Source organism: Dreissena polymorpha, chromosome 10 (assembly GCF_020536995.1).
Source record: "Dreissena polymorpha isolate Duluth1 chromosome 10, UMN_Dpol_1.0, whole genome shotgun sequence".
NCBI classification, from domain to species: Eukaryota; Metazoa; Mollusca; class Bivalvia; order Myida; family Dreissenidae; genus Dreissena; species Dreissena polymorpha.
In genome coordinates, this window is record NC_068364.1 from 87,499,661 (window position 1) to 87,512,778 (window position 13,118).

General features: G+C 36.2%; 1 protein-coding gene across 1 annotated transcript in view; it reads right to left on the reverse strand.

Annotated features, from left to right (window-relative positions):
• LOC127847571 (ras-related protein Rap-2c-like) overlaps positions 1-12,361 on the reverse strand; it is a 46,770-nt gene extending 34,409 nt beyond the window's left edge. Inside the window, exon 1 of the mRNA XM_052379583.1 lies at positions 12,215-12,361. The gene's annotated coding sequence lies outside the window, so the exon portion shown is untranslated. The remainder of the gene's footprint in view (positions 1-12,214) is intronic.
• Between the last annotated feature and the right edge of the window lie 757 nt (positions 12,362-13,118).

Genomic DNA, 13,118 nt, shown 5'->3' on the forward strand with positions numbered 1-13,118 from the left:
AATTTGGTAGCCCTAGGCCCAATGGTTATGGACAAGAAGATTTTTAAAGTTTGCATAAAATAGGCCTTATATAAGCAAATTTTCCATTTTTTAACCCCCCATGGCAGGGTCAAATTTGACCCCAGGGGCATAATTTGAACAAACTTGGTAGAGGACTATAAGATGTCACTACATACCAAATTTGGTAGCCCTAAGTCCAATGGTTATGGACAAGAAGATTTTTAAAGTTTGCACAAAATAGGCCTTATATAAGCAAATATCCAATTTTTTAACCCCCCGGGGCAGGGTCAAATTTGACCCCAGGGACATAATTTGAACAAACTTGGTAGAGGACTATAAGATGTCACTACATAGCAAATTTGGTAGCCCTACGCCCAATGGTTATGGACAAGAAGATTTTTAAAGTTTGCACAAAATAGGCCTTATATAAGCAAATTTTCCATTTTTTGACCCCCCGGGGCAGGGTCAAATTTAACCCAAGGGGCATAATTTGAACACACTTGGTAGAGGACTATAAGATGTCACTACATAGCAAATTTGGTAGCCCTAGGCCCAATGGTTATGGACAAGAAGATTTTTAAAGTTTGCATAAAATAGGCCTTATATAAGCAAATTTTCAATTTTTTAACCCCCCATGGCAGGGTCAAATTTGACCCCAGGGGCATAATTTGAACAAACTTGGTAGAGGACTATAAGATGTCACTACATACCAAATTTGGTAGCCCTAAGTCCAATGGTTATGGACAAGAAGATTTTTAAAGTTTGCACAAAATAGGCCTTATATAAGCAAATTTTCAATTTTTTAACCCCCCGGGGCAGGGTCAAATTTGACCCCAGGGACATAATTTGAACAAACTTGGTAGAGGACTATAAGATGTCACTACATAGCAAATTTGGTAGCCCTACGCCCAATGGTTATGGACAAGAAGATTTTTAAAGTTTGCACAAAATAGTCCTTATATAAGCAAATTTTCAATTTTTTGACCCCCCCCGGGGCAGGGTCAAATTTAACCAAAGGGGCATAATTTGAACACACTTGGTAGAGGACTATAAGATGTCACTACATAGCAAATTTGGTAGCCCTAGGCCCAATGGTTATGGACAAGAAGATTTTTAAAGTTTGCACAAAATAGGCCTTATATAAGCAAAATTAATGTTCAATTTTTTGACTCCCCGGGGCAGGGTCAATTTTGACCCCAGGGGCATAATTTGAACAAACTTGGTAGAGGACTATAAGATGTCACTACATACTAAATTTGGTAGCCCTAGGCCCAATGGTTATGGACAAGAAGATTTTTAAAGTTTGCACAAAATAGGCCTTATATAAGCAAATTTTCAATTTTTTGACCCCCTAGGGCAGGGTCAAATTTGACCCCAGGGGCATAATTTGAACAAATTTGAAAGAGGTTTAACACATGAACATTCCTGAGAAATTTCATCAGAAATCGACCAGTAGTTTAGGAGAAGATGTTTAAAGAAAAAGTTAACGCACGGACGCACGCATGCACGGACGCACACACAACGGACACAGGACCATGACATAAGCCCCGCTGGCCTTTGGCCAGTGGAGCTATAAATCATCCAACCAGAACCGGCTGATAATATGCACATGTCCTCTTAGTAGTGAAGCTTCCCATACTTTAGATATTTGTTTAACTTTTTCTAAATTGTTTACAACTGTTGTAAATAATCAAACTGAATCTATTTCACGGACGTTAATCACTGACCCCACCTCATTTTTGTGATGCATTATTAAATGAGCCAATGCTACTTCCGAGGTGGCGCTAAGGACGGGATGTTTTGAAATTTCACAAATAATTCTTCAGGGTGATTAGGTTTAATATGGGGTTTTTTCCAACATATTTCGCATATTTTCGATGGTGTAAGGCTTCTATAGATAAATGATGATAAAAATGCAAAAGGTTACATACAATTAATCTTAGTAATTAAAACAAATACATTACCGACAAATGTTTCCAAAAATACTAACAGTAAACATGTTTAAGTTGGTTTACATTTGAACAAAATAGTCTCTCACTGCAAATGTTCTGTACATTAGTTTCCATGGTCACAATCAACTCCATTATACAGCACAGAAAATAGAAGCTCTTTAAACTTAATTTTTTTTTTTAAATACAATTTGAACTGGAATATGGATATTATTTGAAAATTGTGTAGTGCTATGTTCATTATAACCATTTTCATATTACTCTCCAAAAATATTTGAATAGTTTAATGTGCTTTCTGGAAAGAGGAAAGAATCCATAAAACCTATAGCAATAGTTGTTTAAAAAGGCCAAGCGCACTCATTAATTAAAACTTTCATAACATGCAATGATATCATTTTTAAGTAAAATAGATATTTTTATCCCCACGTTTTTCGAAGAAAAAGTGGGGATATTGTGGTGATGTGCGTCTGTCCGTCCGTCCATCCTGGCCACCTGCTCCTCCTACACTATTAGCACTAGAACCTTGAAACTTACATACATGGTAGCTATGAGCATATGTGCGACGGTGACAGTGACAGAATTTTGATATGACCCCTGGGTCAAAAGTAATGGGGGTTGGGGCGGGGCTGGGTCAGAGATTTTCACTTATTTTTTTATGTTATTTTACATTAACTTCTTCATTTCTGCACCGATTTACTTCAAATTGATACTGAGCCTCTCTTATGACAATACGGTCAATCTCAACTATGCATGGCCCCATTACCAACCCTGGGGCGCCCCGGCCACATAGGCCACGCCCACCCAAAATTGCCTTTTACTATAATTTCTTCATTTCTACACCGATTCACTCCAAATTGATACTGAACCTCTCTTATGACAATACGGTCAATCTCAGCTATGCATGGCCCCATTACCAACCCTGGGGCGCCCCGCCCACATAGGCCACGCCCACCCAAAATTGCCTTTTACTACAATTTCTTCATTTCTACACAGATTCACTTCAAAGTGATACTGAACCTCTCTTATGACAATACAGTTTAAATCTCAACTATGCATGGCCCCATTACCAACCGTCGAGCGCCCCGCCCACATAGGCCACGCCCACCCAAAATTGCCTTTTACTATAATTTCTTCATTTCTACACCAATTCACTTCAAATTGATACTGAACCTCTTTAATGACAATACGGTCAATCTCAACTATGTATGGCCCATTTACCAACCCTGGGGCGCCCCGCCCATAAAAGGCCACACCCACCCAAAATTTTCTTTTACTATAATTTCTTCATTTCTACACCGCTTCACTTCTAATTGATACTGAACTTCTCTTATGACAATACGGTCAATCTCAACTATGCATGGCCCCATTACCAACCCTGGGGCGCACCTGGGTCAAACATGCGTCGTGGGGATACGCGTCGGCCTCTGCCACGCCATTTCTAGTTTATTTTATTTCACTTCCATTACTACGCTTGAAAATAAACACAAACACAACCAAAATAAGGAACAACAGGTATTTTACTATAACTGGATTTCAAAATCTTACTTACACTAAAATAATCCAAATTTATCCATATTCAATACATTTTATTGGTAATTTTCATTAAATTTCCACATACAGAATTTTCCCTCGTAAAGCGCGCTCCCATGTATAGCGCGCAGGCCGTTTTATTCATGCAAAAATGGATACATTTTTTTAATGACAATAAAACCACCAACTCGGACCGAAAATGGCCGCCATTTTACTATTGCGCAATCCAATAATCCTGGGCATTGGAAAGCTTAATTACCGGTAAGCATTAAAAATAGGAAGCGTCATTATGATTAGGAGCATGGGTTGCATAGCACTAATATTTCCTGACAATTTTGTAATTTTCTAGCAACAGATTAACAGTCCGCGTGCATTTCGTGTAAAACGTGAGAAAATAAGAATTCATGTACATCATGTCATTCTTCCTTGGGGAAAGCATGAGCTTTAAATTTGAATGCTGAATAAAACTTTGTGGCCCATGGGAGACAGTTGTTGAGACATGTCAGTATAAACGTAAAACTGTTAATCTATTATGTTGGCCAAGTAGGGTTATTGTTTGTCGCGTTACACAGGCGTGAATGTTATGAACAATGAATGCGCTAAAAACCTGGTCCAAACCAGAAAACACTTGAAAAGTCCCTGTTAACACCTACGGTTACCTGCAAAAATGACCAAATACCTTTACCAGTTCAAGGTAAGCTGCCAATGTAGAATTGCACAAACACAGACAAATAAATGTTCGCATACTTTATTCCAACATTTTATTTTATTGTTAATAACAAATGCGACACCGTTCATATCTGCCATTACCGACTTTTTGTTGTTTCAACAACAGCCCCTTCAGTCTGTAAGATTATAGGGTGTTGTTTTCTGTAATACAAAAATGGCGGATTTTATGATTATGTACGATTATGAAATGAATTATTCGCAATTTTATAGCAAGGAAAGCGTTGTTTCAATGTATTACACCCATCAACTTTTTAATTGAAATTTGGAGGTTAAAAACTGCGCGCTATACAAAGGAATGTACGGTAAATTACAAAGTGAAGCAGATGACTGCACTACTCTAGTAGTAACACAACTTCAAATTAATTAGTTTCACTTTCTCTTGATTTTCAGAAAATGTTGCATGGAATCATAGATGATTCTAGAAAAGAGCCATATACGCGTGTTCAGTGGGAAAACCCCAGCATTTTTCCTCTATATAAAGTTGGTACTGGAAAACGGCACCATTCCCAATGCGACCATTTTTCCCAATTACAAGATTGAAAATTCCCAATTGACGTAAAAAATTCCCAATTCATAGGAAAAAAAATTGGTGATATTTACACTTTTGCTTTGCTACCACAATCAAGTGAAGCTCAAATCAGTGATTGTTAACCATGATCTTTTCAAACAAATAGGTATTTTTTCAGTAAAGTGCAACTGCGCGTTTGAACAGTTAGACACATGTCGGATCAGTGTGGGGACTTCATATTACAAAGCGCAGTTGCACATAACTGAAAAAATACTTTTTTGTTTGAAAAGATCATGATACCTATAGAAAACTCTTACAAATGAGCGGACTCTCCACTTCATCTCATTAAAAATGATTAAATATTTAAAAAGACATCATTAAAAATGTTAACTGGGTCGCGCTTTATTCTCCCAACACAGATCTTTAAAAGTCACCTAGTATAGGCACCGTGCCTGTTTCCTAGGGGAAATTTCAAGGAACTTGAAGATCAGACATTAACCTATAAAATTGATTGTTGAGCCATGTATAAAATAAACTAGATGGTAAACTGTTTCTTTGTTTGAGTTTGTTTAATGCAACTTATTATTATTTGTAAATGCTCTAAGAAGTTTTCAGCATAAAGTATAAATTTCCCAATTTGGATGAAAACAAAGCTCATTTTCACAATTTGACCAGTACCGGTACCATTCCCAAAGTGATGAGGAAAAACGCTAAAACCCCCGTTCCAATAGGATGTTTGTTATATCAATTTTTTTAAATAGTTGGCTGAATCAAATTTTTCAGTTTAGTTGGCGTAATACAATCAAGCACTCTCCCTTTCTGGTGTGAAGTCTTGATACGAGGTAAACACGAGCATAGTCAGTGATTTTTTTTGCTAAAAATTATTGCCGATGGTCTGCAGCTTCCCAAAAGCAAAAATCAACGTTTTTTCCCCAAAGGCTGACCAAAATTTCCCAAAAAATTCCCAATTTCCAAACAAAATAATTATTATTTTTGTTTTTTCAAGAAAGAAGTCTCTTATGACTTTTGATTTCTTTACTCTAGATCTCAACTTTTTATTTTAACATCCTACAAAATATATAACTTTAATTTAGTCCTTTTGGTCAATAAATAATTCCCAAATTTGCCGCTTTTATCAATTAAAGCAATCCCATTTGACCAGACTCCTTTTTCCAAAATGGCTAGAAAACCCCCTGGACATGCACTTAAAAACAATTTTAATTCTGTTACGTATAATCATATTTATAATGCTTTTTTTTTCCCAATTTCATGGTTTATCAAATTATTTTTCCCAATTTCATGGTTTATCACACTAATTTTCCCAATTAAAATGGCACAGGCTGTAACAAATAAAAGCAAAAAAAATCACCGATAGTGGGTGTGTATGGAATTATTGGCTTTGCATGGTTAAACATGCTGTAAATAAACAATTTTGACATGGTTTTAAAGAGAAATACATAAATCTTTAAGGTCAATTGTTGTTTGATGCATTGTTTGCATTAATTCAGTAATTCTTTTATTTGTTTCTTTAACCACTTGATACGCTGTAACCGGAGTATACAAAAATGTGTCATCTCATGTAGCTATTCTGGGATGTTCTTGTGTGTTAAACAGACAAAATGAAAACATTTTGATTCCAAATAAAATATTTAAATGTTAAATAATGACTTAAAATACTCAGGGATTAGTTAAAATGGATGAAAACTTTTGTGTACGAATGAGTTGCAATAATTCAACTGTAAGCTTTATAGCCCAATGGGCTGCTTCAAGTTGCAATGTGCTCTCTCTTGTCCATGGGTGCAAAATGTTATCAAAAATGCAAGGGTTAAGGAACACTGAAACTGCAAGAACTTATTAAAGTTTACCTATCTAAACCACAAACTCATCCAAATGGTACCATTAAAGCAAGAAATAATTGATTTTATTGACTTAGGTTTTGTTTTGTACGCTGTATCCGCCATATTGCAAAATTGACCCAATATTGGTTAGGTTGCAGTACACCAATATTTTGCACGTCGAGTTATGTGCTCCAGCAACCCATGCGAAAGACAAACAAGGGACAAAATTGTCACAAAACCAGGTTTTCATTGTGAAAAAAAAATCTGCTAAAGGGAGAAAACTCAAACTGAACTTTTGAAATGAACAAACAAAATTAACCCCCTTTGTAAGTTTGTTTTTAAAAAAATCTATTTTTAGTCGTGGCGACCTTGACATTGGAGATATTGACGTGATTCTTTCGTGCGACACACCGTCCCATGATGGTGAACAAATGTGCCAAATGATTTTAAAATCTCACAATGAATGACATAGTTATGGCCAGGACAAGCTCATTTATGGCCATTTTTGACCTTTGAACTCAAAGTGTGACCTTGACCTTGGAGATATCGACGTAATTATTTCGCGCGACACACCGTCCAATGATGGTGAACAAATGTGCCAAATGATTTTAAAATCTGACAATGAACGACATAGTTATGGCCCGGACAAGCTTGTTCCGCCCGCCCGCCAGCCAGCCAGCCAGCCCGCCCGCATTCGCCAATCTAATAACCATTTTTTTCCTTCGGAAAACCTGGTTAAAAAATCTTACAGGACATGAGGTCCTATAACATTTAAAATTTACAGGACCTCACCAGATTTTACCGGACCTTGTTCTTCTTTAACCAAATACCAGAGAATACCTTTAATAGAGTTTATTTGTATCATTATTTCGTTCACAATGTTTTACAATTCAAAATACATCATTAAATTGAAGCCATGTCCTGTCCTTTTTCCAAACCTCTTGAAATCCTCTTTCGTCATGTTTTTCTACTTCATAAGCCTTCCACCTCTTTTTATTTTCCTCTGCTCTTTGGTCAATACTCACCTGGCTTTTTCTTTTTTCGCCAGACTTAGCCCCGTCAAAATAACGTAGCAATGAAAATGACATTATGAGTCTGACAGTGACACACTTTACAGCTAGTTTTAGTGTTTAGTTACAAAATAATATTCAGGCTCAGAAATAAATAGATTAAGACTTTACACAAATAAAAGGTATTGCAAAAACGTAAAACAAATACAATATGAAACAAAATCACCTGATAAAAAATACACGTATTCGCAACCGGTTGAAGTGCTGATTTTTTCGCTTTCAATGTTGACACGGAACAGGCAAAGGTCGTGTGGTTCCCCGCTTTCGCTTTACGATCATCACAAGGATTGAAACCAGTAAAATTCATTTCAACCAATCAACAAGAGTTCCGCGGTCGGAGATGACCGCATTGAAGCCGGATTTTTGATTTAAATGACAGGAAAGTACCTTTCGTGTTTTTGTCAATGCAATACTTAAATTACTGAAATATTGTTCAAAGGTCAAAATGAAATGTAAGTACTTTTCAAGGCATGAGCAAACCTTGTGTTATGTTTTGAATGCATGCATATACATGAACAACAATAACATTTAAGGTCACAAATATGAACTTGAATTGACAATTAGGAAAGTTTGATCTCAATTTTTTTATTTTTTAACATTTTTACATTCAAGGTCACGGTGACCTTGACCTTAAAATGACCAGTGGTCATCTACTAGTTCTGGCCAACCTTCATATCAAGTTTGAAGACTCTAGGTCTAAGCATACCAAAGTATTAACAACTTTAACATATTTACATCCAAGGTCACAGTGACCTCGACCTTCAAATGAATGACCTTGAAATGACCAGTGGTCATCTAAGTGTGCTTGCAAACCTTTACGTCAAGTTTGAGATTCTAGGTCCAAGCATACCAAAGTTATAACAATTTTAACATTTTAACATTGAAGGTCACAGTGACCTTGACCTTCAAATGAATGACATTGAAATGAGCAGTGGTGATCTTCTAGTACTGGCCAACCTTTATGTCAAGTTTGAAGACTCTAGGTACAAGCATACCAAAGTTATAACATGGAATAAGAACTTTAACATTTTTACCTACCAAAGTTATAAGAACTTTAACATTTTTACATTCAAGGTCACAGTGACCTTGACCTTAGAATGAATGACCTTGAAATGACCAGTGGTCATCTAAGTGTGCTTGCAAACCTTCATGTCAAGTTTGAAGACTCTATGTCCAAGCATACCAAAGTTATAACAATTTTAACATTTTAACATTTAAGGTCACAGTGACCTTGACCTTCAAATGAATGACATTGAAATGACCAGTGGTCATCTTCTAGTACTGGCCAATCTTTATTTCAAGTTTGAAGACTCTAGGTACAAGCATACCAAAGTTATAACATGAAATAAGAACTTTAACATTTTTACATTCAAGGTCACAGTGACCTTGACCTTCAAATGAATGACCTTGAAATGTCCAGTGGTTACTTACTAGTTCTGGCCAACCTTCATGTCAAGTTTCAAGACTCTAGGTCCAAGCATACCAAAGTTATAACAACTTTAACATTTTTACATTCAAGGTCACAGTGACCTTGACCTTCAAATGAATGACCTTGAAATGTCCAGTGGTTACTTACTAGTTCTGGCCAACCTTCATGTCAAGTTTCAAGACTCTAGGTCCAAGCATACCAAAGTTATAACAACTTTAACATTTTTATATTGAAGGTCACAGTGACCTTCACCTTCAAATGAATGACCTTGAAATGACCAGTGGTCATCTGTTAATCCTGGCCAACCTTCATGTCAAGTTTGAAGACTCTAGGTCCAAGCATACCAAAGTTATACCATGAAATAAGAACTTTAACATTTTTACATTCAAGGTCACAGTGACCTTGACCTTCAAATGAATGACCTTGAAATGACCAGTGGTTACTAACTAGTTATGGCCAACCTTCATGTCAAGTTTCAAGACTCTAGGTCCAAGCATACCAAAGTTATAACAACTTTAACATTTTTTATATTGAAGGTCACAGTGACCTTGACCTTCAAATGAATGACCTTGAAATGACCAGTGGTCATCTGTTAATCCTGGCCAACCTTCATGTCAAGTTTGAAGACTCTAGGTCCAAGCATACCAAAGTTATACCATGAAATAAGAACTTTAACATTTTCGAGCACCCCGCCCGCCCGCCCGCCCCCCCGCCCCCCCGCCCGCCCGACAACATCAATCTATAAGCCGAGATTTTTTCGAAAAAAAATCCGGCTAAAAATTTGTTGTGTCGCTTACGTCACAAAACAACGCCAATATTTGACATTTTCAAAGAATAGCACTACGAGTTTGTTACGTTACAAGTAAAGATAGCAAGTTCGACTGGTTTGTAACAAATCTTTTTATTTCATCGTCAAACCGTCTATCAAAGTAGATTGATTCATACCAGTCAGTATTTTTTTACATATTCATAGTTTCATTTTCATTTCCAACCAAAACAAAGTTTTACTTATTGTTTTTTTCGTTTTGGACACGAGGACCGCCAGTTTAGGGAAAGATACCGGACCTCAGCAAATTTTATCGGAAATGTCAGAGGTCCGACGTCTTTCGCATGGGTTGGCTCCAGCCTATAAAGTCGATAACGATGTGGTATTCGATACAGAATACACTGTTTCAAATTTAAACATAAACATGTCAGCGAGAAAAGTGTGTTGAAACATCGTCGTGTTTTTATAGGGTGCATGCAAAGGATAACATCCGTAGGTTGCCATTCAGGTAATTTAACATGTTTATGAAGTTTATTCATTATTTTCCTCAATTTTTCTTGAACGAGGTCTGTTTAGTGAAGCGCACGGATTCGCTGCGCTGAACTGCACCCATGTTTATGAAGGGGTGCATATGGACTGCCAGAGCCGCCATAGCAAAAATTATCAAAGGCTCTGGGAGTCCGTTTATATGGACTAGTGTACGAATGTGACTTGTGAGTTTGTAGTTTTATTTGTTAAGTGAAAAACAGTTACATTTAAATAGCGTTATCTGTGTGTATGCAAATTAAATAAAAAGTTACTAATGCCGAGCATACACAACACATGTATTTATCCCAGAAAATGTGTGATTGTTGAAAATACCCCTAACGTTAAAGTACCTCTTCTCGAACCTCACCTCTTTTGGAACCCTTCATTTGTTTACATTTTATTCGCATACCCGCATGCGCACTACGTCACCGTTTTTTGTGTATATGTAATTTGTTTACGACGACTCATATGTATTGGCAAATCGACAAAAATGCGTCAAAACAGTTAGAATAAGTAGAATTATCATAAAACAAGTAAACATCATCGTATTTCTTTATGCTTTTTACATATATAAGGATTTTCCTAAAAAAAAAATAAAAACATGGTCTAAATTTTGTTGTCAACTTTGCTTGACAATTTACACATTTTGGCTGCTGCAATAAGTCACGTGACCATGGTCTAAACACAGGCTTTTTCCGCCCCATGCCACGGGTCCGAAATTCGGCCCCATTCCCAATGCAAATCTGGTAGTTTTTTTCCCAATTGAAAAAAAAATTCCCAATTCCAAAAAAAAAAAAAAAAAAAAAAATTTTTTTTTTTTTTTTTTAACTTAAAATATATAAGTTAACCTGATCCGGTGTAGAAAATAGAAAGTGTTGCATAATTTAAGAATCTGTTGCCTTGAATTTGTTTTAAAGACTGTAAAATATGTTATTATTATTTAAGACTTTCCTTATTTTCCTCAAAATCTGGCGCTTCGCACGAATTTTTTCACCTCAAAAAAGGCCAGGCCTTTTCCCCAAATTCAGATTAAAAAACCTGCAGTTATCTCACATGTTCATAATACTTTGTAAAATTTTAATAATAAGTTATCAAAATAGTCGTTATTTACCAGTTAACGGCTTCTTTGAAATATAAGAAACACTATTTACATGCAATAATTTTTCCCAATTGAGCCAATTTTGCGAATAATTTTTTTCCCAAAATGGGGGTTTTCACGACGCGAAATTCCCAAAATTCCAGTGTGGCGTATTCCCAAAATGGAGCGGAAAAAGCCTGAAACATGTGACTAATTTATTTTTAATGGTGTACACTGAAGGGTTCAAAAGCAGGTACTCGTTGTTTTGGCAGCATTGATAGTTTTACATGATATGGATGTGCTGGAAACTTGCAAAAATCTGTTATCAAAAGAGGATTTACATAGCAATTAAAGTTGTCAGCCATGTAGAAACAAGTTATTTATCAAATAGAGTACTCATTAATATGTTTCACTAATTTCAATATTATATTTGAGTCAACTTGACATGTCAAAAATTAAGAGGTTCGAAAGATGGTTCGTCCATGATATATCCAAAATACCCAATCTGACAATATCACATTTTTAGATTTAGTTTCTGGATCCTTTCACGTTCAAACGCTGAACAAGTCGAAACAAATTGTCCTCCTGTCAGTCATAAATTTTCTGTCTGACCAACGGCATACACTTTTCTTATTTGTCATGACAGTAAATTAATTTCGAATACGATGTCTAATTGTTATGAGAATAAATGGGAGTGGACAATGCCGGTTTATCATGGGCTTGAAAACGGTTCTTCTAAGTTTAACATGTTGCACTGACATATATATGTGTTAAGTATATATAACTTACAAAATCACCATCGAAATAAACTCTCTAAAAGGAGCATTTAACAAATGTCACGTCTGCTTTACAACGCCGGAAATAAGACCAACAGCATCCACCATTTTTAAACATACTCGATTATTTTCCAAAGTCTAGCCATAATCGGTGTCTATGGATTCTATCGAAAATAAAGTAAAAACAATCGCACATTCTCGGCCCTTTCCGTCAAACATCGAATTATTGATAATCTGCGAGGGGTACCGAATGAAAGTCAAAGTAGTCCGTAGACAACGAAACTTCTATTTGTTTTTTCTTCTTTTTTTCCTCTTCTTCCGATACAGCACCCCTTCTAAATTAATATGCCGGTGAAGGGGTGATACCTGTACAAATTAAATGTGCTCAGTTGGTTGTAAATTTAAAAAAAATTAAATTGTAATTGCTTACGGGTGGATAAGGGGGACAGTGGCATCCTCGTGTATAGAGGGGGGTAGTGAGTTCCATTTGATACCAGTTCTTGGGTAGAATGAGAATGTATAAGTCTTTTGAGGTTTGTCTTTGTCGAAAGCAAGTGTTCATACTGAGTCTTGATCGGCGGTTAACATGAACAAGGAGATTTTCACGAGAAGTGGTGACAACAGCATGGTGGATAATTTTATTTAGCATGATGAGACGGAATTTTGTTCTGCGTGTTTTAAGAGTGGGTCAATTCAGGTTGTCAATCATATTAGTTACTGAGATTGTGTTGTGATATCTGTTTGTTTCGAATTTTGTACTTTTCCCGTTTATTTATTTGAGCTTTTGTAGTTGGGTCCCAGACAGTGGAGGAGTATTCTAATTAAGGCCTATCTATTGCTTTTTAACAATGAACTTTAACTTTTGATTAGCAAATTTTTAAGTTGCGGCGAAGAAATCATAGTGCCATGTTTGCATT